Raw genomic sequence first — 25992 nt, 5'->3', positions numbered from 1 at the left:
CAAAATAAGAGTGTCTCTTTCCCTTCAATCCCGGCAGCACACTGTTAAGTAAATAGCCTTCCTGGCTGAACCTCAGCTGACCTGCCTACTGGAACCTTTCTTATCAGAGTTCCAGGAATGATTACTTTTGTTTTTTAAGAACAAGATATTGAAAGAGCATAGTGGTATCCTTTTTTTTCCCCCCCTGATGACTTTGTATGCCTCTGGCAGTTCTTCCTCACACAGTACAGCTTAAACTCATAATTATGCTTTTCCTCACCATTTCCCACCCTCTCCCAGCCACTGGAATGCAAAGTCGAAACTTCAACCTTCACACCCTTTTAGGAGGTTTTAATCATTTTGTGCATATTTATGTCGAATATATACTTACCTCTTTTTCATCATTTGCTTATAAGCTTATTGGGGCAGATTTGGCAAATACCTACTGATTTTCTTTATTCCTTCATTCTGACAATATGTCCCTGAGATTCTTTCTCAGAATGGTAGGAAAAAAATGAAGAAGAATATCTTGGTTCCTGAGACAAAGAAGAAAATGCAGATCTGTTGTTAGAATGACTAGGATTTAATTCTGAGGTGACACTTGATTGGATGTTCAGCACATAGTTAGTCCACAGTAAATATTAGCATACTGCTTACTTCTCTCAGTGACTTTCTAGAGCCTAGTAGTGAGAAAGATTATAAAGCCACTTCTAAGCTTAGAGAGGAAGAAAATGCCATGATCTATTATCCCTGTCACCTTGGGTACAATAAACAAGCTCAGAATAATTTACTGAATTAGTGAAGTTCACAGAGACGCTGCACATAAGTGAACTTTTGATGACTCTAAACATTGGTAGAGTATCCAGATGTCATTTACTGCCAATAACTGCCCTGTGCAAACCAGGAGCCACTAGCAAGACATGGCAATTTGAATTCATTAAAACTAAATGAAAATTGGGGTGCTTGGCTGGCTCAGTCATAAGAGCGTGAGACTCTTGATCTTAGGGTCATGATTTTGAGCCCCACATTGGATGTAGAACTTACTAAGAATAAATAAGTAAGCTTTTTAAAAAACTAAATGAAATAAAAAATGCAATTTCTTGCATTTTAAGTGCTTGGTAGTCCCATGTACTGTTGGCTACTCTATTGGATAGCGCAGACCTAGGACATTCTCATCATTTCAGAAAGTTCTGTTGGACGGAGATGCTCTCTAGGAATAGTTAGAAAATGGTGCTAATGCTTAAAGGACATACACTTATATGTAGCCCACAGTAACAGTGTTTTACAAATTTGTTCAATTAGTGTGTACACTTTTTTGCTTTGTTTAGTGAGCACACTTTTTAGTCCTTGAAGAATAATGAATTAAACTGTCCCTCAGCTAGCCACTGAATATTTAAAGAAGTCTCAGTGGTTGACAACACTATGGCTGGTTTCACTTGCTGGGGAATAAAGCTCAGAAGATGAAAATCAAAAGATTAACTCTTATTTTCTTGCAAGTGATAAAAAGGAGTCATCATAGTTAGGGTTTTTGAGGCTGAGTAGGTGTTTGGGGTTTGAGAGCTAGTCACTACCACATGACCAACCTCACTATAAAATATTGATACCACTTGAACTAAGTCATCCCAAATGTTTCACACTCAGACTATAATACCATAGAGGGATTTTCTGAAGATTGAGTAGCCTGTGAGAACGGATTGGCGGGGCGGGGAGTGGCGGCATTTTGAAAGCTATGGTAGGAATCAAAGTGGGCATTGCTGGCGGCTCTGAGGAAGGTGGGAGCAGAAAAGATGAAGAGGAGGGAGGAGATTCATCTTCATTCATCTAGTACAGGCAAGATGTACTAAGGGCCTCTGCATGTGATACGAGGTCCCATCTTTTGACCAAAGACCGACAAGTTCCTACTGGAACAAGAAGCATGTTAGCAACTTCTCTCCTCAGTGTAGAGGCTTTGGCCACTGCCATGTCCTCAAGGAGGGAGGAGGAAGGGAAAGGATCAGGACTCGGGCAGAGGAAAAGGAAAGAAGGAAGGTTGCAGACGATTGACCACAACCCAGCCAGAGCCAGCACTCAGAGCTACAGAAACCATTACCCAGAGCCCTCCTTCACCTGTTCTTAGATAAGCATCATCTCTCTCCACTCTCCACTCCCTACCTCCACTTGGCCTCTGCTCTGGTTGTTGTCAGAGCGGAGGGAACAAGGAAGGACAGATTGCTTTAGACTTTGGCATCTTCCACATATTTTCAGCAACTGACAGTATCCGTGAAATAGAAATAAGAGATAAATTTATTTGGAGAAGATTAACATTACTTCCAATGGATCTGATTAGGTACCCAGTTGACTCAACCAGAAACCAGAAACCTTCTGGAATTCCTAAGAAAGGGACCACACCTCTGTTCTTCTGGAAATTAAAGAAAGACAGCCGAGGACCACCTAAACTGCCCAAACCGTGAGCAAGGGATGTCCACACTTACAGCCCTTTTGAGAGAAAACAAAGTAGTTTTACTTCCTTAGTGCAGCCAAGCCCAAGTAAGATAGATTTATATTCTGGCTGTTTTATTTTTAACGCATGCTACAGAGGAATTGGAGCCAGAAGACATGAATTCAACTCTTCTTTTATCAGCTTTATGACTTTAGGCCAAGCGTTTAATTAGGCTCTCTGAATCTTAATATGGTCGCTTTTCAAATAGGATTAATAAAAGTGCATGGCAAGTCGACTCAAATGTGCTCCAATGTGTAGGAGTCATTTGAAATTGAAAATAGCCAGAGAGAGGGAAATTCTGATATAATTAGACCGTGGTCTGTGCCTGGAAGGACTATCACTGTGGAACTGCTAGTCCATTGTCCCAGGACGCACAGAAGCCGCAGGGAAGTACAGGTGTGCTAGAGAGCAACACCGCGTCCGTGGGCTGATCTTGTGAAGCCCACCAGCCCTTCTCCCGGAGCCGTAGGCCCTCAGGGATGTGAGAGCATATGAGCTCCATTCCTGAGCCACAGTTTGGTCACTTTTGCCTGGTTTCAAAGTGCTTCCTTCATGTGACCTGAATAGACTTTTAAGGCAAATAAACATTGTGTTTGAGCCTCAGAGGACTGTATTTGCTGTTAGTCATATGTTTGTCTCATTGGGGTGAATAACAGCCTGTAAATATCTAAAGCTTCACCCTACAAGTGTTATTGTGCACTTCTTCTTTAGTTACTAAGTGTGAAGAGAAACATACCTACAAGGCGGCTATGTGTGTTTTTTAACCAAAGGTTTGTGCCTTATAAGCCAGGCAGAGCAAGATCGAGGCTGCACTGAGGCAAGAATTCCTAAAGCATTCTCCAGAGTTGTCCTGGCACATTCAGGAGGCCTCCAGCAATTAATCCACAAATTGGGAGACATATTAACCTAACTAATAAAAGGGTATATGCCCAAGATTTTAGACAGCCAAGGTTTCAGCAAAGTTTTATGTAACCTGTGGAAAGTCTGTAGACCTCAGTTTCTCCAACTGTAAAATGAGGGTTAGGTAACCCTTAGGGACCTAAATTCCCCACACCAAATCTCTCTATCTGGACCAGTACTACAAAAAATTTCAATTTCTCCACTTTTTCCTGAGTTCCTTTGGGGAAAGGTGACCATCCTTGGAGCTCAAGGGGATCCTTGCCCCAAGGATGTCTCTTTAGAGGGACTCTAGCTTTTCTCTGGATGCCTTGCTCCACACAGATCAAGGAGTCAGCAGGCCAAGGGATATGCCCACCAGGAGCCCACTCTACACTCCCTGTATTAGGGACTTGGACTATCCAAGGGACTTGGACTATCAGCTTGGACTATTGTAACAGAATACTACAGACTCAGGGGTGCTTAAACAACAGAAATTTATTTTTTCACAGCTCTAGAGACTAGAATTCTGCAATCAGTAGTGTGCCAATAAGGACAATTTCTGGTGAGAACTCTATTTCTTGCTTGCAGATGGGCACCTTCTGTCTTCACATGGCCTTTCCTCCGTGCAAAGACAGGGAGAGAGCAAGCTCTCTGTTGTCTCTTTTCATAAGGACACCAATCCCATCGGATCAGGGACCCAGCCCACTAACCTTATTCAACCTTACTTATTTTCTTAGAGGTCCCATTTCTAAATAAGCCATATTGGGAGTTAGAACTTCAATAAATGAATTTGGGAGTTGGAGGCAGAGGACACAGATATTCAGTGTATAACACTCCCCTTCCTGAATAGTTCATGGTACCCAAGACAATGGAATTTTCTGCCCAAAGAGCTCAGGCCACATTGCACAATATCTGCCTGAGATTTCCCTGAGCGAGGTGGCACATTGCCATCACTGGGATGTATATGGGGTGGGAGTTCTGGGCTTGACCTTGGACACTGAAGCAGGAAGAAGAAGAAGGCAAGAAGGGAAGAGGGTAGAGGCCAGGGCCTGGAGACCAGGGGCTGGACACTGGCTCTCTCTGTCCCTCCAGCTTCTTCTGGCATGCAACTCTGAGAATTCTGCATCCCAACCTGAATTTCCAGGTTGTTGAGAGGTGTATTTGTCAAGATAGGAGGATAGAAAACGTTTAACAGATTTTAACTTGATATATAACTTCTAAATATTTAAAATATGGTAGGTGGGCTACATTTATTACATTCTCTCCCAGTACCCTCCAAATGTGAGTGCAGACCTGGTGGCAGGTTGTCCCAGTTTCTTTGGACTCTCTTTTCAACTCCTACTCTGATGAATTAGCCAGTGTTAATCAGGTAATGAAGTTAAGGAGAGTAATATTAGTCTAATTCTACCTGAGATCAGGTTCTTGACTCACTACTATTCCTGACAGGAATTCTGTTAATGATTCTTACATCATAATATTAACTAATACTTACTTAATCCAGACTTGCCATGTGCCAGTTATTGTTCTAAGCCCTTTATATATATTAACTCACTTGATCTGACAAATTATAAAATAATGTTATTATCTTCATTTTACACACAAAGACATAGAAACACAGAGGGATTAGGAAACTTGCCTCTAAAGATTTGAACCGACAGTTTGGCCTTAAAATCCTGCTCCTAGGGATCCCTGGGTGGCGCAGCGGTTTAGCGCCTGCCTTTGGCCCAGGGCGCGATCCTGGAGACCCAGGATCGAATCCCACGTCAGTCTCCCGGTGCATGGAGCCTGCTTCTCCCTCTGCCTATGTCTCTGCCTCTCTCTCTCTGTGTGTGACTATCATAAAAAAAAAAAAAAAAAAAAAAAAAATCCTGCTCCTAACCATTATGCTATAGCCTCCTCAAATAAAAACTAATATTTAGTGAGCACTCCCTGTAGACCAGACCCTGTACTAGTACTATGAGGTTGGTACTATTATTTCCCCATTTTATAGGTAAAGAAACTGTACTTTAGGAAGGTAAAAAAAAATGCATCCAGATATACACTCCTAACAAGATATGTTGGTTGACTTGAACATGGGTATTCTGGTCCCAAGCACATGCCCTTAACTAGACCCATTCTGCTTGCTTGATGACCTTTCCTTGAAGGAGAACACACAGGTGGTGAGCCTGGACATATCACTGGGTCAAATGGTGACGGTTACCACAGAGGAAATCCATCTCTACTCAACAAAGAAATAGGGTGTTTTGAGTAATAGGGTTTGAGGAAGTTAAATGGATTCAGATTGCAGGTCATGTTAAACATTGGGAAATATACTTGCATTTTTAGTTCCTGTGGCTTTGATATGAAATCTCAGAGTGAATCATTACCATCACATTCTGACTTTAAGCATGTCTTTAGTCCCAGTAACAGTGATTTATTCCTCAGGAATTTATGAGCAACTTGAAAGAGGTGGGCTCTGAAGCAACCTCACCTTTGGGTTTCTGATAGTAAACTGGCTTTCTCCACAAGGAAGAATTTTGAATCTACGTTTGGGTTTGTCAACTACAAGGCTTTTCTTATGACATCTCAGCTCTACTTTGGGACATTGTTCACATCCTCATTGATGTGCTCGAAAGCTGGAAATAAGATGATATGAAGAATGTCCAAAACCACATTGTCATCCCTCCTTCATAGACTCATATCTAAAGGTTCTCTCAAAGCCACAGGGGTCATTGAGGGACAAAATGGGTAGCAACACCTCACTCTTCTGCCCCAACTCTCATGACCACAGTGGTCTGGCATGACATCATCTGTTATTGTTGTAATTGAGAACCCAACAGATTCCTAGCAGGCGTCTTGGGTCAGGTGGCTTTGGATGTTTTTCAGCCCCTTTGTCTAGTGTAGGGCCTTATTGATCTTCATTGTCTTTGAGAACATTATTTGATTATGGGGAAGAGCCTGCCTATAGTAGGTTAAAATATAAACTCCTAGGCAATACAAAAAGAGCTTTAGCTCAATGGGAAAAGATGGCTGCCCATAAGATATGATTTCCTGAGAAGGAGCCTATATCTCAAAAAAAAAAAAAAAAAAATACAACTTCTGCTCTCACACCTAGAGTCCCCCCTAGTTAATGTCTGACATTTCTGTTGCCACACTTAACATTTTAAGCTAAATGGAGCCCTCCCTATGCTCATGTTTATAACTAGAATGTTCTCTTCATCAGAAAGGACAAGTATCTAACTCAGTTATATTCAAGTTACAAGTTTAGAATGCTATACATTAAGTTAGGATTGCATATTTTACTATGCATCAGAATCACCTGGAGGGCTTTAAAAAATATTTTATTTATTTATTCATGAGACACACACACACAGAGAGAGAGAGAGAGAGGGAGAGAGAGAGGCAGAGACACAAGCAGAAGGAGAGGCAGGCTCCCTGCAGGGAACCTGACTTGGGACTCAATCCCAAGACTCCAGGAACACACCTTGGGCCGAAGGCAGGTGCTAAACCGCTGAGCCACCCAGGCTGCCCCTGGAGGGCTTTTTAAAACAGGTTTGTGGACTATACCCTTGAGAGTATGTCTAGAGTTAGGCCTGAGAATTTGAATTTCTTTTTTTTTTTTTTTGAGAATTTGAATTTCTTTTTTTTTAATAAATTTATTTTTTTATTGGTGTTCAATTTACCAACATACAGAATAACTCCCAGTGCTCATCCCATCAAGTGCCCCCCTCAGTGCCCGTCACCCATTCACCCCCATCCCCCGCCCTCCTCCCCTTCCACCACCCCTAGTTCGTTTCCCAGAGTTAGGGGTCTTTATGTTCTGTCTCCCTTTCTGATATTTCCCACACACTTCTTCTCCCTTCCCTTATATTCCCTTTCACTATTATTTATATTCCCCAAATGAATGAGAACATATAATATTTGTCCTTCTCCGACTGACTTACTTCACTCAGCATAATACCCTCCAGTTCCATCCACGTTGAAGCAAATGGTGGGTATTTGTCGTTTCTAATGGCTGAGGAATATTCCATTGTATACATAAACCACATCTTCTTTATCCATTCATCTTTCGATGGACACCGAGTCTCCTTCCACAGTTTGGCTATTGTGGACATTGCTGCTATAAACATTGGGGTGCAGGTGTCCTGGCGTTTCATTGCATCTGTATCTTTGGGGTAAATCCCCAACAGTGCATTTGCTGGGTCGTAGGGCAGGTCTATTTTTAACTCTTTGAGGAACCTCCACACAGTTTTCAGAGTGGCTGCACCAGTTCACATTCCCACCAACAGTGTAAGAGGGTTCCCTTTTCTCTGCATCCCCTCCAACATTTGTGGTTTCCTGCCTTGTTAATTTTCCCCATTCTCACTGGTGTGAGGTGGTATCTCATTGTGGTTTTGATTTGTATTTCCCTGATGGCAAGCGATGCAGAGCATTTTCTCATGTGCGTGTTGGCCATGTCTGTGTCTTCCTTTGTGAGATTTCTGTTCATGTCTTTTGCCCATTTCATGATTGGATTGTTTGTTTCTTTGGTGTTGAGTTTAAGAAGTTCTTTATAGATCTTGGAAACTAGCCCTTATCTGATACGTCATTTGCAAATATCTTCTCCCATTCTGTAGGTTGTCTTTTAGTTTTGTTGACTGTATCCTTTGCTGTGCAAAAGCTTCTTATCTTGATGAAGTTCCAATAGTTCATTTTTGCTTTTGTTTCTTTTGCCTTCGTGGATGTATCTTGCAAGAAGTTACTGTGGCCGAGTTCAAAAAGGGTGTTGCCTGTGTTCTTCTCTAGGATTTTGATGGAATCTTGTCTCACATTTAGATCTTTCATCCATTTTGAGTTTATCTTTGTGTATGGTGTAAGAGAATGGTCTGGTTTCATTCTTCTGCATGTGGATGTCCAATTTTCCCAGCACCATTTGTTGAAGAGACTGTCTTTCTTCCAATGGATAGTTTTTCCTCCTTTATCGAATATTAGTTGACCATAAAGTTCAGGGTCCACTTCTGGGTTCTCTATTCTGTTCCACTGATCTATGTGTCTGTTTTTGTGCCAGTACCACACTGTCTTGATGACCACAGCTTTGTAGTACAACCTGAAATCTGGCATTGTGATGCCCCCAGATATGGTTTTCTTTTTTAAAATTCCCCTGGCTGGGCAGCCCTGGTGGCGCAGTGGTTTGGCGCTGCCTGCAGCCCGGGATGTGATCCTGGAGACCGGGGATCGAGTCCCGCATCCGGCTTCCTGCATGGAGCCTGCTTGCTTCTCCCTCTGCCTGTGTCTCTGCCTCTCTCTTCTCTCTCTCTGAATGAATAAATAAATAAATCTTTAAAAAAAAAATTCCCCTGGCTATTCGGGGTCTTTTCTGATTCCACACAAATCTTAAAATAATTTGTTCTAACTCTCTGAAGAAAGTCCATGGTATTTTGATAGGGATTGCATTAAATGTGTATATTGCCCTGGGTAACATTGACATTTTCACAATATTAGAGAATTTGAATTTCTAATAAGTTCCCAGGTGATACTGATGCTGCTGGTGTGTGAAACACCTTGAGAATGACTGGACTGATGGTTCTCATGCTTTCTTCGCCACATTAACACTACTGGTGGTAGGACACTGGGGATGGTGGGATGCTGTCCTGTCAGTAATAGGGGATCACCAGGGCAGTGATCCTAGCTGCATATTAAAAGCACACGGGGGGATCCCTGGGTGGCTCAGCGGTTTGGCACCTGCCTTTGGCCCAGAGTGCGATCCTGGAGTCCCAGGATCGAGTCCCACGTTGGGCTCCCGGCATGGAGCCTGCTTCTCCCTCTGCCTGTGTCTCTGCCTCTCTGTCTCTCTCTCTGTCTATCATAAATAAATAAATAAATCTTTAAAAAATAAAAATTGAAAATTAAAAAAAATTTTAAAAAAATTAAAGCACATGGGGTTTTTAAAAAAATATATCAATCAGGATTGTACCTCAGACCAAAAAATTAAGAATGCCTAGAGGTGGGACCCGGGTCTGGGTAATTTCTAAAAATTCCACAAGTAATTTTATTTTATTATTTTTAAAAAGATTTATTTATTTGTTTGTTTGTTTATTTATTTGAGAGAAAGAGCACTAACAGTGGGGGGCAGAGGGAGAGGGAGAAGTAGACTTCCCAGTGAGCAAAGGGTCTAACACTGGGCTAGTCCCAGGATGCTGGTGTCATGACAAATGCAGATGCTTAACCCACTGAGCCACCCAGGTGCCCCTCCACAGATAATTTTAATGTGTAGTCAGGGTTAAGAACCTTTGCTCAGGTGAGATCCTTTGGTGGGGGCAGGGGCGGGGGTGTGAGGGTCTAGGCAGAGATTCATGGTTTAACACCCTCCTCGCACATAGTTTTGATACATTTCTATAGGGTAAGACTCCTTCTGCCTGTTTTGTAACCAGGTTGAAAATCTCCAGACAAAATGTCCACATGACATTCCTAAAAGTGAAATGGTCAGGGTCACATATCTAGAATTCTTTTGTGATTATCATTTTCCTTCCCCCACCCCTCCGTATAATCACATAGGAGATGGCCACATAGCAAGTTGAGAGCCACAGTAAGGTAAAGGAGCTGAAATAAACATGGTTGATTCCTTCTTTGGCCTCTTCTCCTGCCCCCACTTTTACCCATATACCCTCCTTTGTACCTGCTGATACCTGGACCAGAGGGAGGGCTGAACCCCAATAGCAAAGACAAGCCGATAGCACCCTGAGAACTCACAGCTGAGTCCTTTTGACATCAAGGATGTGGACCCCAGAAACAGGTGAGATCTGAGTGGGTGTTACAGTGAAAGCCTCCTGGCTCACAAGAAGGCCTGGAGCCAAAAGTTTCCATTCTAGTATTAACACTCCATCAGTGACTAAGGATAAGCCATTGATCTTCCCAGAATCTCAATTCCCCCACGTATACAGTTAGAAAACATGCTAAGTTATCTAATAGAGAAGTCTTGTCAGACCAACTACATGTTCTTATATAATCATAAAGCAAAAAAAAAAAAAAGAGAGAAGAAAAGAAAGAAGAGAAAAGAAAAATGCTCATGCTGTATTCTTTGGATTAGAAAATACTGCCATTTTCACTCCATGGTATTTCCGCATATCTAATTCCACCTTTATAAACACCGAGGAATTCTAGAGTTCATAATTCTGTAGCAATACTTTAATACATGTACATATGATTCAGACTTCTGCACAGAGAGCAGTTCATAAATATTTGTTGACTAAATGACAGGTGATGAATCAATTGATTAAATGAAGGCATTTTCAAAATCAGATGTACCACTAATAAAATCACAAGCTGTTATTCTAAATGAATAACTCAATGAATACTTCCTAAGCTGAATTAATCACCATGGTCTACAATGATTCTACATTAGAGATATTAAATATGTAAAATATGTAGTAAATTTCCAAGTTAATCAGTTTACTCATGGCTAGGCTAAAACAGGGTGAGGTACTTAGAGTTGAGACAGCAGAAATCAAAGAAGGGACAACCATGTTAATGAGATCAGTGATTCCTGCCATGTTGTGACCAGAAGAATGTAGTCCCAGCACCCCCTATCCTGCTTTACTTTTTCTTGATTTTCATAGCATTTAGCACCTGCCAATATAGTATATATATAGCTGACTTTATATTATGTAAGCCAACCAATGCTTCAAGTTCACATTTGTATAGTGAAATATCATTATTTCTTTATTATTCTACATTTTTCCATATGATTTCATATTTGGTAACTTAAAAGTCTTCTGGATTACAGGACCTGGAAAGAAGCTCATCTAAAAAGAAAAAAATGCAGATTTTAGAGGACCTCAAGTTTAACTGGCATACAATGTGTTTCTGAAAAACCAAAGCCAATATTATATTCCATGTGGCCTACAAGGACATATAGAATCCAGCTCACAGAAAATAATGTCTCAATGTATTCTGCATTGGTCTGAATGAACTTAGGATATTCTATGCTCTGTTCTAGACAACATTATTTTGATGAGACAGGCACATGCTGGAGTGATCTCAAAATGGGCAGGCTAAGGGCACATGGGTGGCTCAGTGGTTGAGTGTCTGTCTTCGGCTCAGGTCATGATCCTGGGGTCCTGGGATTGAGTCCTGTCTTGGGCTCCCTGCAAAGAACCTGCTTCTCCATCTGCCTGTGTCTCTGCCTCTTTCTCTTTGTCTCTCATGAGTAAATAAAATCTTTTTTAAAAAATGGGGGGGGGGGCTAGACAGTGATCTGGAAATTTTATCAGATAAAGAAAAATGGAACTCACTGTGAATTTTCATTTTAAAGACTAAGTGTTAGAGTGCTCATAATAGTTGACAGTTCTGGTATAGAAAAGTCAGTACACATATTCTTAGCTCAGGCTTCTAGAACAAAATATCATAGATTAGATGGCTTAATTAACAGAAATTTATTTCTCACAGTTCCAGAGGCCAGAAGTCCAACATCAAGGTGCCAGCCTATTCAGTTTCTGCAGCATTCTCTCCCTGGCTTGCAGAGTGCTCACTGTGTGCTCACATGGCCTTTTCTCAGTGCTTGCAGGGCTTGCTCCCTCTCTTCCTTTTCTTATAAGGACATCAACCCTATCAGATTAGGACCCCACCTGTATAACCTCATTTAACCTTAATTAACCTCCCAAAACCCCTCTCTCCAAATTCAGTCACATTGGGGGTTAGGGCTCAAACATACAAATTTTGGGAGGACACAATTTAATCCACAGTAGTCTGTAGCCCTCTAAAGTAAATATATTGGGAGGGGGATCCCTGGGTGGCTCAGCGGTTTCGCGCCTGCCTTTGGCTCAGGGCGTGATCCTGGAGTCCCGGGATCGAGTCCTGTGTCGGGCTCCTGGCATGGGGCCTGCTTCTCCCTCTGCCTGTGTCTCTGCCTCTCCCTCTCTCTCTCTGTGTCTATCATGAATAAATAAAAATAAATCTTTAAAAAATAAATAAATAAAGTAAATATATTTGGAGGCATATTGTAACCAGTGTAAAAAAACTTTCTAGCTGAAGCTGTTCAACCATGAAGCCAATTGCCAACCCTCTGAAACTGCGGTCTTCCTATCACTGGAAGTCATAATTCAGCTCAAAGAACCATCTCTCAGTGATGTTGGAGCGGAGATTCCTACTGTGAATGGAAGTTTAGAACAGAAGATTACTAGGGTCTCTGCAGCTCAAAAATTCTACCATATTTAAACTTTTAAAATGTTGCTATTTTACTGGATACACCCTTATTTGTCCTTCTCTCAAAGGATTGAAACCATATGTGGTTATTTTGGCATAAGAAGAGAAGTTCAGTAAAAGGCTTAAAACAACAAAATTCAAACAATTTTGGATTAAGTAAAATTTCACAATTCTTGGTTTTGCAGAGAGCAACGATATATCTATGATTCTCATCTGGACTTGCTCGGGGTTATGATTTTGTGTGGGGTTGGGAGGAAGTGGTTTAAGAAAATTCTTAAACTGCATCCCAAACACTGCTAGTTTTCAGTTGCTTTCTTAAGAAACTCGGAGAGGTCAGACTGGATTCCATGAACAAGATTGGAGGTGTCTAATATGTAAGATCATTTCATACCTAGTGTTTGGTAACCTTTAGGTAGAAAAAGCCAAGAAAAAGAAACTAGATTAAGAAAGAAAAATAGGAATATTTTTTCACTACTTTTCTTCCAGAAATTACATGGCATCCTAGCATGACTGCCAGATGTAGTAAATATTCAATAAAAACTTTTAGTTCTGGATGAACCAAAACTGCTTGGCAACCAACACTGTTTATTAATTCTGAACTCTCTCTTATTGTGAGTTGCATTATGGTCAAAGTTTTAAAAATATGATAGTTTAGTTTAATACAAAATATGCTTTGAATTTTCCTAAAAATTATGTCAATGAGCCTAAGACAAAAGGAGTTAGTTGCAGTTGATGCCTTACTATTTAGTAAAATGAGTTATACTCTTACAAATGCTTAGCAAAAAGAATATCAAAAGCTGTATTTATGATTAGTAGAGAATAGTTTCCATACAAATTAAGAGCAGTGCTTCCAAAAGACAACAGTCAAGATCCAACAGCATAAAATATGGTTCGTAGTGATGGCTTGCTCTCTCTCTCTCTCTCTCTCTCTCTCTCTTTCTTTCTTCCTTTATTTTAGGTCCTTGAACACAGGACAAAGAAGAGATCTCCAAGTTGGTCCACATATTTTATTGATGAATCTTAGTATGAACTAGGATTTATAAGCCTGTGCTGACTTATAAAGAGGAGTCTTTGACTTGAACTCATAGTTTACTATAGTAAGATAATCATGTAATTTATATGTGAAGATGACCAAGGCACTTTTGAAAGTGAAAGGGAGCATAATTATATTAGCTTAATAGGCATAAACAGAAACTGTCCCAGGCAAACCAGGATATTTGGTGGCCATATCATCGGACACATTACAGTTGATGCTCCAACCTCCATTTCACCCCAAATGATATTCGAGGATGGTAGTCCTCAAAGTCTGGTCCCAGACCAGCAGTGCCAGCATCACATGGCAACTTATTAGAAATGTAACTTCTGACCCCCAGACCTATGGAATCAGAAACTCTGAGGTAGGCAGGGCAGCAGTATGTGGGTTTTAGAAGCCCTCCTGTTGATTCCAAGGAAGGCTAAAGTTTGAGATCTACTGGTGTAAGCCAATCATAATATTTATTTCCTTCATCACCGATGGGTTTAAAAACAGGAAAGCCTAAAGCCAGTTTGAGCCAATGAAATATAAAAAGAGGCTAGCTGGGGATTTCTGGGAAAGATCAGTCAATCTCTCTCTTGTTGAACAAGGAGATATATTGCCTTACTGATTGAAGACAAATGACTTTTTTTTTTCTCTGTGAACTGTAGAGCAGACACTTGAAAAGACACTGGCACTGTTTGGCTATTGGATCAAGCAATCCAGACGTCTATCCAACCTCTGGACTATGTGAAAGAATTTATTTGTTGAAGCCATTTCTATTTCAACCAACTGAAAGCATCCTTCTATGCCAGCACCCATTCCCACTTGTCTTGAACCTGCCTTCACACCATTATCTTCTCCCACAATGCCATCCTCTCTTTTCTCCCTCCTATCCCCACTCCTTGTCTCCTAGTCAGATCCTACCCCTCCTTCAAAGTCTAGTTCACTGCCTCCCTCATAAAGGCTCTGCCCCAATTTGTCTCTTCTTCAGAATTCAGTTTCACTTGCTTTCTGAAGCACTGGTCTGTTTTCATCATATCCTACCTCCTACTGCTTTGTCTCCTAAGTGCCTTGTCATGTGCGAGTACATGGCACCTGGCATAGGGATCCATGTACCAGGATATCAGGAACTATTTGGTATAGATGGTGATTCCACTGGTCCATGGAGATGAGGGATTCGGTGTGGCACCCGTTGCTGCCACTGTTAGCAACTGCCATTCCCAGGTCACAGGTGTTCCTTGGCTATGACCACCACATCAAACCCTGCCTTAATTACAACTCTAATTCTGCCTTGGCCTAAAATTAGACACCTTTATGACATCTATGAGACAGAAACTCCAAGAGCAAAAAGAGATAGGTTACCAGGTTAATGCTCGGCCACCTGTACAGAACAGGACTTGATGGCACTGAAGCAGGTCTATGCAGTGAGTAGGAAATGGAGTTGCCAGACCATCATTAGCACCCTTCTCGGCATTTGCTCTCTTCAGAAACTGGATACACCAACAGAGTTGTGCTGGTGGCAGGAAGCTGAGAGTGAAGAGATTACTCTGGCTCCTAAGAAGGCTGTTTGAGGATGTGAGCTTCAAAATCAGACCACCTGGTGCTCGCTTCAGCAGCACATATACTAAAAATAGAATCAGACCACCTGGATTTGACTCTTCATAGAGTCTACTGTCTACTTATAATCTTAGACAAGTTATTTGACTTTTCTGACTCTCAGTTTCCTCATCTGTAAAATGGGGGTACTAATTATACCTCATTTTCTGACATGAGAAATAAATAAGATCATGTATGTAAGACACTTAGCATCATGCCTGGTATACAGTAAGCACTCAATAAATAGTAGTTCTTGTTAGTGACCCAACCTCTCTGTGGCTCTGTGCTGGCCTCCCTCCTCCCTGTGGATGTGGGAGGAGGGGGGTGGCTGGCACTTCCCTGTTCGTAGGCAGGGCAGTGAGTGAATAGTAAAGGGAGGAAACTGGAATCTCAATGCAGCTAGAGAGAGCAGTCTTTGCCCTGGCTTTCTGCCTGCCCAGCAGCTGTGGTTTAGCATCTGAATATAAAACTGACCCATATCCTCCTCAGCAGAACACTTTCTCGCACCACCTTCAAGAGCCACCACCCTCACAGGGAGTCACAGGCAAAGCAGGGATGTTCTGTGGTTGATATTAACTCCTTGCATTTACCCAGCACTTTACAGTTTAGAAAGCCCTTTCCCATCGTTTCTCTCATTTGGCCCTCGTACCATCCTTGTGCCATAGCCAGGGATCACCCCTGTTGGCCCCATTTTACCCATTAGGAATCAGAGCAATTGTGTGACTTGCCAAAGACTTCAGAGTCAGGAAGTTACAGAGCCAGGACTCAGAGATATTCTCACTCTTAGTCATCTGCCCGCCTCCTTCATGACCCATATGCCCTGTACATGGAATAAGGTTTTCCAAAGAAAAGCATAATTCATATGTTCTACATGTAAGATTATTCGGCCAAATGTCAAATAGTGAAAAACTTTTCACCTCTCTCTCCAGGATCCTTTGCTTAATGTTCAAGTATGTATATGATTCCCAAGAAAAAGAGACCACAGGTCTGCTTTCAATTTGTTATGCAGAAAGTATTTACTATAAGGGATGCCTGGGTGGCTCAGTGGTTGAGCATCTGCCTTTGGCTCAGGGCATGATCCCAGGGTCCTGGGATGGAGCCCTGCATTGGCCTCCCCGCAGGGAGCCTGCTTCTCCCTCTGTCTATGTCTCTGCCTCTCTGTGTCTCTCATGAATAAATAAAACCTTCAAAAAAAAAAAAAAGTATATACTGTCATGCCTGAACCCTAAGCAAGCAGGACCCAAATCCTATTTCACTTGAGTGTTTACCCAAAGCTCTACTTTTGTTAATGCAAAAAAGGTTCCCATATTTGCCTATCTATTGTGATTCTTTGCTTTCCCTTCTTATTCAAGGAAGGAACCTGAAGTGCTTATGGAAATTGCAAGAAGAGGACAAAATCAGTTGGAAAGATTTAGAGATCTGGGGTCAAAACAGTGTGAAATCACTGCCCAAAGGGAAGGATTCTAAGCACTTGTCTGAAACAGAGAATCTTAGTGTAAATCACATTAAGCAAGCAACTCCAGTGTGGGACAGCTGATTGTGGTGCAGAAGTCTTGTTGTAAGAGTGGCAAAGAACTGAAAACATGGCCAAGAATGTATCGGCCAGCCTTAGTCTCTGAGCCATCCATACCCACCACGGTAAGTGACATAAAGAGCCTGGACTTCAGGATCTTACAGACCTGATGTAGAATCCTACTCTTGAAGTTTACCAGTTCTGTGACCTTAAGTAACTTCCCTAGCCTCTCTGAACTTTGCTTTCATCTGTAAAATGGGAGAGTGGTACCAACCTTCCAGACTGGGGGGAGAGGGGGAGGATTAAGTTATCCAATTTAAGTGAAGTACCTGGCACATACTGGGTGATTGATAAATGGTAGGTATGACTTCTTATTTTAAGCAATTCACAGGAATTATACCATGGCAGTGTTTTCTAAACAGTATCTTTACAGATAATATAATTTAATGATAATCAGAAAAATGGCAAAAATCCATTGGTTGTCCTCAATCCCTCTCTGGCCTCCATCAGGTGCAGCCAGTTACTCAGGAACCTCAATTATTTGCAGACATAAGATCCTGCGTCTGCATGTGACGAGATCACTTTAGGGTTTAACATCAGATCTAGGCTGTTCTAAGTCATTCATTCTTGTAGCATATTTATTTGATGTCATCAGTCTGATGTCATCCCACTTCTGCCGTTAACTATTTGTTTCATGCAAGTACTAATTGGAACTAATTGACAAGTCCCAATTTCTTCATCGGCAAAAAAGTTTGGACATAGAGTATATTTTCTACAGTCTCTACCCATTAATTCCTTAAAGCTGTGATTCTGGAATCTAGAAAGAATCCTGCCTTCACTGCTTGGTGAATAGGTAGCAGGAACTAGAAAATAAAAATAAAAAAATTTAAAAACCTATCTCATCTTTACCAAGCTCACCAACTAAACAAATTGCTCTGTGTGTGTGTGTAAAGATCTGACATTTATGTTTTCGTTTTATTTTGGGACCTTAAACTACAGACTTCTACGAAGCTATCACAGTTCACTAGTCAGTATATAGGTCTTTCCATGATTGAGCTTAATAGTTAAAAATAATCATAAAGCAATAATAACACACCTTCCCATTTATATTATTTTTCCATAAAAAGCAACTTTACATGTTTTGATTTCATAATAACTTGCTGAACTAAATTGTATTCCCATATTAAGATAAGAACTGGAGACTTAGATGAGACATTTAACTCCCCTAAAATCATAGAGCAAATACATGCTAGAACCATGTGGCCTTCAGTCTCCTCACCCTGTGCTTCCTCTCCACCCCATCATCTTAAATAGCAAATCATTTCCAACTGTTCAGCACGTACATGGGGTTGTGCCCGCCTCTAGCTGCCTGACTGGTTGCTTCCACCAAAGCCTGACAGAACAGAAAGCAGAACCAGCAGCCACCCCACCCCACGATCAGGGCCTTGCACCCTTACGTGTAATGTGATGATTGGGATCTCTACTGAGAGACCAACACAAAACGTGAAGTCATCGGAAGGCACAAAACAGCAATTAATAATTCTCTATATTGATGTTTTCCCCTTTCTTCTACAATGTTATAGCTTTACAAATGCTACTGTAGATTTTCCTTTAGGGCAGCTTCAATGATGTGATCCATTTCCTTGTGTGAGAAAGGCTCAAAAATATTGGAACTCACTACTTGCCTCAAAGAAGAAAATATTTTGTTTGGCACAATGTTGATTGTTGATCTACAAGTTCAACCTGACTGTTCTACTTAGAATAAGCACAGATGAGTTTAGATGCACAAATTCAGGATCAGGGGCCCCTGCGTGGTTCAGTGGTTTAGCATCTGCCTTTGGCTCAAGTCATGATCCCGGGGTCCTGGGATCAAGTTCTGCATGGAACTCCTCGCAGGGAGCCTGCTTCTCCCTCTACCTATGTCTCTACTTCTTCCTGTGTGTCTCTCATGAATAAATAAATAATATCTTTCAAAAATTCAGGATCTAAAGTCTTCTGACCAAATCCTAAAGAAATTGGCCCTCTTAAAAGTGAAAATTCTAACCAAAATGAAAAACACCTTGCACAGAGGCAATACCATATGTTTTTAGAGATGATGCCAGAGCCATGATGAGGGTTTTCAGAGTCATGCAATGGCAGCTCTTTCTACCCATGATCTGCCATACTTCTAATTAATTTTTTCCCATTGTTTGGTCTTTTTACCCAGGGTAGCAAGTTTCCCAGGTCATGAGGGGGTGTGTGTTGGTATCTAATGTTTTTATGTTGGAGAATGTGGGGCTCGAGCAAACTGGGCCAGATGCTTCTGGCACATGTGAGCCTTCCTTCCCCTCATCCTCTCCCTCACAAGCCAAGCCCCAGAAGCCTTGCAAAGAGGGGCTTGAGGCATGGCTGTAGGAGAGGCAAGAGTACCGAGGAGCAGTCTGGTATCTGCCCCTTCCAAGACCAGACCCAGGCTCACTTGAAGTAATCACACCCTCCGGCCATGTCTACTGCCAAGATCTATATATGGGAAATCTATTGGAAGATTTCATTGAGCTAATAAAAGCTTTATAAGTGTATTCAGTAAAATGAGCTTTTAACAATGTGGGAAATTGCTTAAGCCATAATGGTAAATGAAGAAATAAAACAAAAGGAATATGTAAGTAAAAAATATTCTTAGACAATAAAATTTGAAGAAAATACACAAAATATTAACACTACTAGGCTGGAAATACTGTGGACTACTGCTGTATCCTGCCCAGTACACATTCTCCCTCCAGGAAATTATCCCCTATGTTTGCCTTGTTGAACCACCTTCCCCTTTTTCTCAGACAAGTATCTTGGGTAAGTTGCAGGGGTGGGACCCAGTGGATTAAAGCTAGTCATCTCATCCTTCCTACCATGGTCTGTGCATGGACATTTAGCCAAATTTGAGCCGATGAGACATGAGGAAATGTTTGCTAGAATTTGAAGGAAAGGCAGATTTCACTCTTCTCCTATTGAAATGGCATGTGATGCTAAGTTTCAAACTGCAGCAGTCATTTTGTCAGAGTGAAAGCATGGTAATGACTCCGGTGACCACTGAGTAGAGCCCAAAGCTCCAGCCATACTGTCAACTCTGAGTAAAGACAGAGAAGCCAGGTTCTTGGTGGCATCATTTGAGCCCTTGGACCAAAGCTTGCCTGGAGCCTCTGGACTTCTCAGAAGTGGTATCGGGTTATTTTGTTGCTTGCAGTATAAGAAGCCCTGGTTGATACAGAAATTGATACTGACTGTATTTTAAATTATAAAAGTAACTTTTTACTCTGTAATTTATGAGTAGCTTTTCCCATAGTATTTAAGAGCAGTCTCAGGATTCAAATCCCAGAGTTCCCATTTAGTAGCAATGAGACTTTGGGATAGTAGCTTTACCACTCTGAGATTTAAAAGGAGGATAATAATACTCATTGCACAGAATTGTTGTGAAAATTGATAATTAAGATATAAAACACTTAGAAAAGTGTCCAGCCTGTGGTAAACACTAGTGTTTGTTATCACCCTGATTTTCACACAGTAATCCCCAGAGGCAGCAGTGTGACAGAGCATTGTGGATAGAAAAGATTTTTCTTCCAATCCTCTCTGTCCCATTACATTTTTGACAAAGCTCAAAATAATGAAAATCATTAGAAGGTATTTGTGAAACATGGTGAAGTGATAATGTGGCATCATGAAAGAGCATGATTTTTGAGAACGATAAAGACTTAGGCCCCAGTCCCCATAAACAAATTTCCAGCTGTGTGACCTTGAGTGGTTGTTTAAACTTTCAGAGCTTTGGCTTCCCCATATATAAAATGGGAATGACAACACTTCCCACACTGGTTCATTGCAAAGATTAATATAGTGAGTGCCCAATCTTGTCACACAGCTGGCACTCAAGGAAGGGTGGCCTAATGACTAGTTATTTAGGCATTGGATGTTTGTCTCTGATCAGTTAGAGAAAACAGCATGACTTAATCCTACTTGCAAGAAAAATCACTTTATCTTCTTTTTAAAATCAAAATCACAGCCTACATTATTTAGAACAGTTTTCTGTATATAAGGTTGGATCATTTAGTCCATTGGTAGCTAGATGCTAGAGATGTAAAGATATACTGGGTTTCCTTTCTCCCTACCTCCTACCGTTACAGGTAAACACATGAGAGGAATTGTCCATTCTTTCATTTCCTGTTCTGCTTTCATGCATGCAGAAAAAGGTAGTGTATGATGTGTGGCGGCACACTGGGACATTGGCCACCCTCTCTCGCACAGATCCACAAGCAGAACCAGAGCTGGACACAAAAAGTGCAATGCCACACAGCTTTTTTAGTTGTTCCCTTTATTTACCACAATCAAGAGTGTGAGCTGCCCTGAATGTCCCTGGAAATTTTCTACATGACCTCTGAGGCTCAGTTCCCAAGCCAGTCAACCCTTGGGAAAAAGCCTTGTTTTAAACTCTGGCCCCGGGTACTTGAAAGTGAGTTTTCACCGGGTTGATCTCTCCCCTCTTCTCATTCCCTCCGTAGCAAAAATCACATTTAGGACAGCAGATACTCTTTATTCTAACTTGGGGCTTCTTACCTCTGACTGTCTTGGCAGATGTGAGAGGAGAGAGCACAGGTTTGGAAGAGCTAAAAAGTTTCTTCTGGTATGACAAGTATTTTAGTGAAGTTCATTCCAAATTAAGTTTTTTCTCTTTGCACTTCCCCTTTACTAACTTTCCCCCATTTCTTTAGAAAAATTATCACAGCATTAGTCAGGAATAAAGGTATAAAACTCTTGGCCTTCAAATTCAAAAGACTTGGTCAGGTGTAAGAAGGACTTGGGAAGAGTGTTTGCTGGCCAGTTTTTGTTGCCCCTCCTGCAAACATCAGCCTCCCACCCACACCCACCTCCAGGCCAGAGAAAGCCTTCCCAAGCTGGGGAGAGCAGAAGTAGATAAATGAGTGTAAGCAAAAGAAGTAGAAGTAGTGAAGAAAAAAAAAAAAAAGAAAGGATCGTCTACCATGTCCTTTACCTTGAGGTTAGCTCTACGGTGGGGAAGGATGATGGAGGCTCATGATGATATTGGGGATCTGTTACCATGTGAAATCTTGGGAAGCAATAGCCTCTCAGTGTTTCCTAGCACACAATGCTCTGACAGTAGTAAGTTAAAGATGGCCACATGGAGTGCCGTGAGTAGGAAAAGCTTAACACAGCCCCTCTGAATCTCTAGCAGCCCCAGAGAGGCACAGGTGAAGTGCTGAATGGCCCCTAGACACCAAGAAGGGCACAGAATTTAGCTGACAAAGAGCCCACGTGGTCTTATCATCATAACAGTGAGTCATAAAAGTGAGAAGTGGCATGGAATGTGCACATCACGAGTCCAGGTGAGTCAAGAACATCTCCACAGGTAACCTAATGTGGCAGCCGTGACACCCAGGAACCACAGTGGGCTGTTGGTCATCTCAGCAGAAGCCAGGCCATGTCAAGACTGGGGACAGAAGCCCTTTCCCACTGCCCCCAGAAGTTAGCTCTCTGGAGAGAAGAAAATAGAGGAGGTCATCTGGAATCATTTGCATTCTTTTGTTGTGTGTTTCTCATGGCCTAGAGCAGGGAGAAATCAGATATATTTCTGGGAGAAGGAAATAACTCCTAAGACGAATATTGAAAGACGGTAATCAAGATAGGCGAAGAAAGTGAAGGAGGCAATGATAGGCCAAGGGAACAGTGTAAAGCTGTGTTTTCTTGGCATGGAAGTAGGAAACAGTATATTGGAAGCTAGCCCAGGAACCATTAGCAAATTGGTAATATGACAGCCTGGAGTTGGAGGTTATGATGAAGATATGGTTGGAGAAGTAAGTAGAGGTCAGGACTTTTGGAGGACTTTCATGACACACAAAAGTGGCTTACGTGACATAAAGGCATTGAAAGGGTTGGATTTTCAACATTGTGCATGATGGATCTGAGGGTTTAATTCTGGTTGTTTATTCCTAACAAAACTTAGTGATTTCAAATAACATTTTTTTACATGTTACAGTTTTGGAGGTCAGGAATTTGGGCAGGGCTCAGCTAGGCAATTCTTCTGCTCTATATGCACTGGTTGGCACCCCAGTAGTATTCATCTGCCAGTTGATCTGGTATGGATGTTATAAGATGGTTTTACACTCATGCCTGGTAACTGGGCAGTCAAGTCACTGTTCCTCTCTGTGTCATCTCAACCCTTTCCATATGGTCTAACAAGAGTGTTGGACTTATTCATGGTGGCCCAGGACTTCCAGAGACCAAGGTGAAAACTTCTCTTAAATGTTAGGCATAGGGATCCCTGGGTGGCGCAGCAGTTTAGCGCCTGCCTTTGGCCCAGGGCACGATCCTGGAGACCCGGGATCGAATCCCACGACGGGCTCCCGGTGCATGGAGCCTGCTTCTCCCTCTGCCTATGTCTCTGCCTCTCTCTCTCTCTATCATAAATAAATTTTAAAAAATTAAAAAAAAAAAGATTTAAATGTTAGGCATAGAGTCACTTTCTGTACCATATGGATCAGCGCCATACTCAAGCTTAGCTAAATTCACCAGGAAGGGAAATAAACCTCACCCCTCCACAGAGAAGTATCAAAGAATTTGTGGCCATCTTTAACCCACCACAGAGTGAGAAGATGTGAGATTGGAGGTAGAGAGAAGTTCATAACTCTTATAACCCCTAGTTCCTTAAGTATTCTTGCACAAGCACTTGCAAATGTTCTCTTAACACCTTTCTCATGGCACTATGACATGGCCATACTTGTCTGGCTATCTCATTACACTTTGAGATTTTCAAGATTTTTAAAAATTTTTTTCTATTTATTCATAAGAGACAGAGAGAGAGAGAGAGAGAGAGAAGCAGAGACATAGGCAGAGGGAGAAGCAGGCTCCCTTCAGGGAGCCTGATGTGGGACTCGATCTCAGGACCCCAGGATCACACCCTGAGCCCAAGGCAGACACTCAACCGCTGAGCCACCCAGGCATCCCTGAGATTCTCAAGATCAACACATGTCTAATTCAGATCCATATCTAAGGGCCTGGCACATAGTGGATGTTCAGTAATTGTTTATGGAATAAATGAACTGAATAAATTGGAACAATTGGGGTCCCCTTAATTCCTGGTTCTTTGGAACACCAGAGCAAGTTCCTATTTGATATAATTCCCTTTCCCAGATCTAGATCTTCTTATTGACTTAAGAAATGCTGGATTTGAATGTGTACAAATAACAGTCTGCATGAACATATATGTAAATAGCTTTTGACTTTTGCCCGCTGTGTTAGTTCTCTATTGCTGCAGAACAAGTTACTACAAACTTAGCATCTTAAAATGACACACATTTATTATCTCATAGTTTCTGTGGGTCAAGAGTCTGAGCACAGGTTGACTGGGTTCTCTGCTTTGGGGTCTCACAGGACTACAGTCAGTTTGTTGGCTGAGGATGTTGTCTAATCCGAGGCTTGACTTGGGCAGGATCTGCTTTTGTTGGCAGAATTCAGTTCCTTGAGTTGTAAGACTGAAGGCTTCAGTTTCTAATCAGCTGTTAGCCAGAGGCCACCCTTCATTAGATCTCTCCATATGCCAGCTCTCAGTATGGCAGGTTGCTTCATCAAAGCCAGCAAGGAAGAGAGTCTCCTCACCAGACAAGCATTACAATTTCATATAACTTAGAGGCTACAACATGGCTATTTGATTTTTCAAAGCCACAACAGACACTAGCAAGATGGGCACCGTAATCTTTCATCACGTAGTCCTCTGCATCTCTTCTATCATGAAGAGAAAACCACACAAAGAACACGGAGAAGCAAGAGGTCAAAGAATTTACATTAAAAGTCTATCATGCCCACTTAGAGCAAAATAATGATTCTCATAATTTGAAATATGAGCTAGATTAGCTTCATTCTGAGTTTCATTTGACTCTGACACTAAATTCCCTTTATTATTTGTTGATCCTGGAAAATGATCAAACCCTAAAATTCTACAGAAAAATCAGAAAGGACCATTTTCAAGAAATTTCAGCTGTCTGAAGAAGTATCTTCACTTAACGTTTGCCTTTTTGGTAGGTACCGCCAGCTTCCCTTGAGGAGACAGACTCACATTTGCCTAAGCCAGTATTTAATACAGTTAGTACCAAATCTTTATCCAAATTCTAGGCAAAAGGCTGGGAATTCTTGGCCATACAAGCCCACAAAATAAAATATATTTTTTAAAACATTCATGTTGGTACTTTCTTATTTATCTGGTAAGTATCAGACTTGGAGCCAAGGAATCTATTTTGTAACTAAACAGTATTCTCGCATATGAAGGTCAACAAAAGAAAAACTTTTGCTTCTCTCAAGAGTTGTGTCAGAGTTAACAAAAAGCAAATTATGGTAAAAATCATCAAGATGATATTCTGAAGCTAGTCTAGGCTGTTGCAAAGTTAGTGTCCCAATACCTGACTTCCTTATCCTATCTATGCAGGTGTCTAAGAATAAGATGCCACCTCATTGCTGCTCACACTTCTACACTGGCCTTTCCTGCTCCCTGTGAATGAGGGAATTCAAGATCATTGACAAGCCCAGGGCCATTTGACAGGGTTTCCCAGAGGTCTAGAGTAACGAGAAGCTAGATGCCCTCTGCTTCAACAAAGTCAATTTGCATCTGTGTTTAATTTTTATAGAGAGCAGTATTCATTTTATATAGAGCAGAACACTCTACTATAGTTATCCATTACAATGCAATAAAATAAGCAAATACTAATAACATGAAAAAGTTTCTGCTAAATTCTCATTTTTAAAACGATAGCCATAAAACTATGATGTTAGAAGTCACAATAGGGGTCACCAGTGGCTTTCCAATAACTAGAAGGAAGCAAGAGGGGCCTTTGGGGGGTGTTGCTCTTTTTCTTGATCTAGATGCTGATTATATGGCTTTGTTCAGTTTGTGAAAAACTTTCAAGCTGTGCTCTTACAGTATGCCCAGATATAATGTAAAATTTTTGAAATAGAGTCACATTGTTGCCTAGTTTTGTTGCTATGAAATGAATTTGTCATGTATTTGAGTTTTTAAATTAGGTACAACTTGATTTAAGTTCATACTTCATCCCAAACTTATTAAGCAGGTTATAATGTGGCTGAAACTGCTTCATTTTGAAATTTATTTTGAATTACTTTTCATTCTGCTTGGTGAATTAGATGCTATTAGGTTACAAAGATTTTAACACATACAGAAAAGCCGTCCCCAACTCACCATTGATTAAATATTTCATTTTTAAAATTTTCTTAAGGTATTTTAGGCTAATAATGAAAAATATAAAACTAGGGGACTGAAATTGGTAAGAGTAGGACCAAGAATGCAGAAGGAGGAAAACTTTAAAAGAGTAAGGCAATGGGAAAAGA

At 41.3% G+C, this 25992-nt stretch overlaps 1 long non-coding RNA gene across 5 annotated transcripts in view; it reads left to right on the top strand.

Moving 5' to 3' along the window:
• LOC112660357 (uncharacterized) overlaps window positions 1–25345 on the top strand; it is a 33790-nt gene extending 8445 nt beyond the window's left edge. The window contains exons 4-6 of one of the 5 annotated variants that reach the window (XR_007406533.1): window positions 16460–16745; window positions 21830–21983; window positions 25076–25345. This is a non-coding gene — a long non-coding RNA (uncharacterized LOC112660357). Of the gene's footprint in view, window positions 1–2305; window positions 3026–12319; window positions 12994–13454; window positions 13578–16459; window positions 16746–21829; window positions 21984–25075 lie in introns of those variants that run through there. The other 4 variants (XR_004813859.2, XR_003136873.2, XR_003136872.3 and 1 more) reach the window with 4 other exon arrangements.
• Window positions 25346–25992: the final 647 nt, after the last annotated feature.

The sequence above is a fragment of the Canis lupus genome, chromosome 2 (genome assembly GCF_003254725.2).
Source record: "Canis lupus dingo isolate Sandy chromosome 2, ASM325472v2, whole genome shotgun sequence".
NCBI lineage: Eukaryota > Metazoa > Chordata > Mammalia > Carnivora > Canidae > Canis > Canis lupus.
This window is presented reverse-complemented; position numbering and strand designations above follow the sequence as displayed.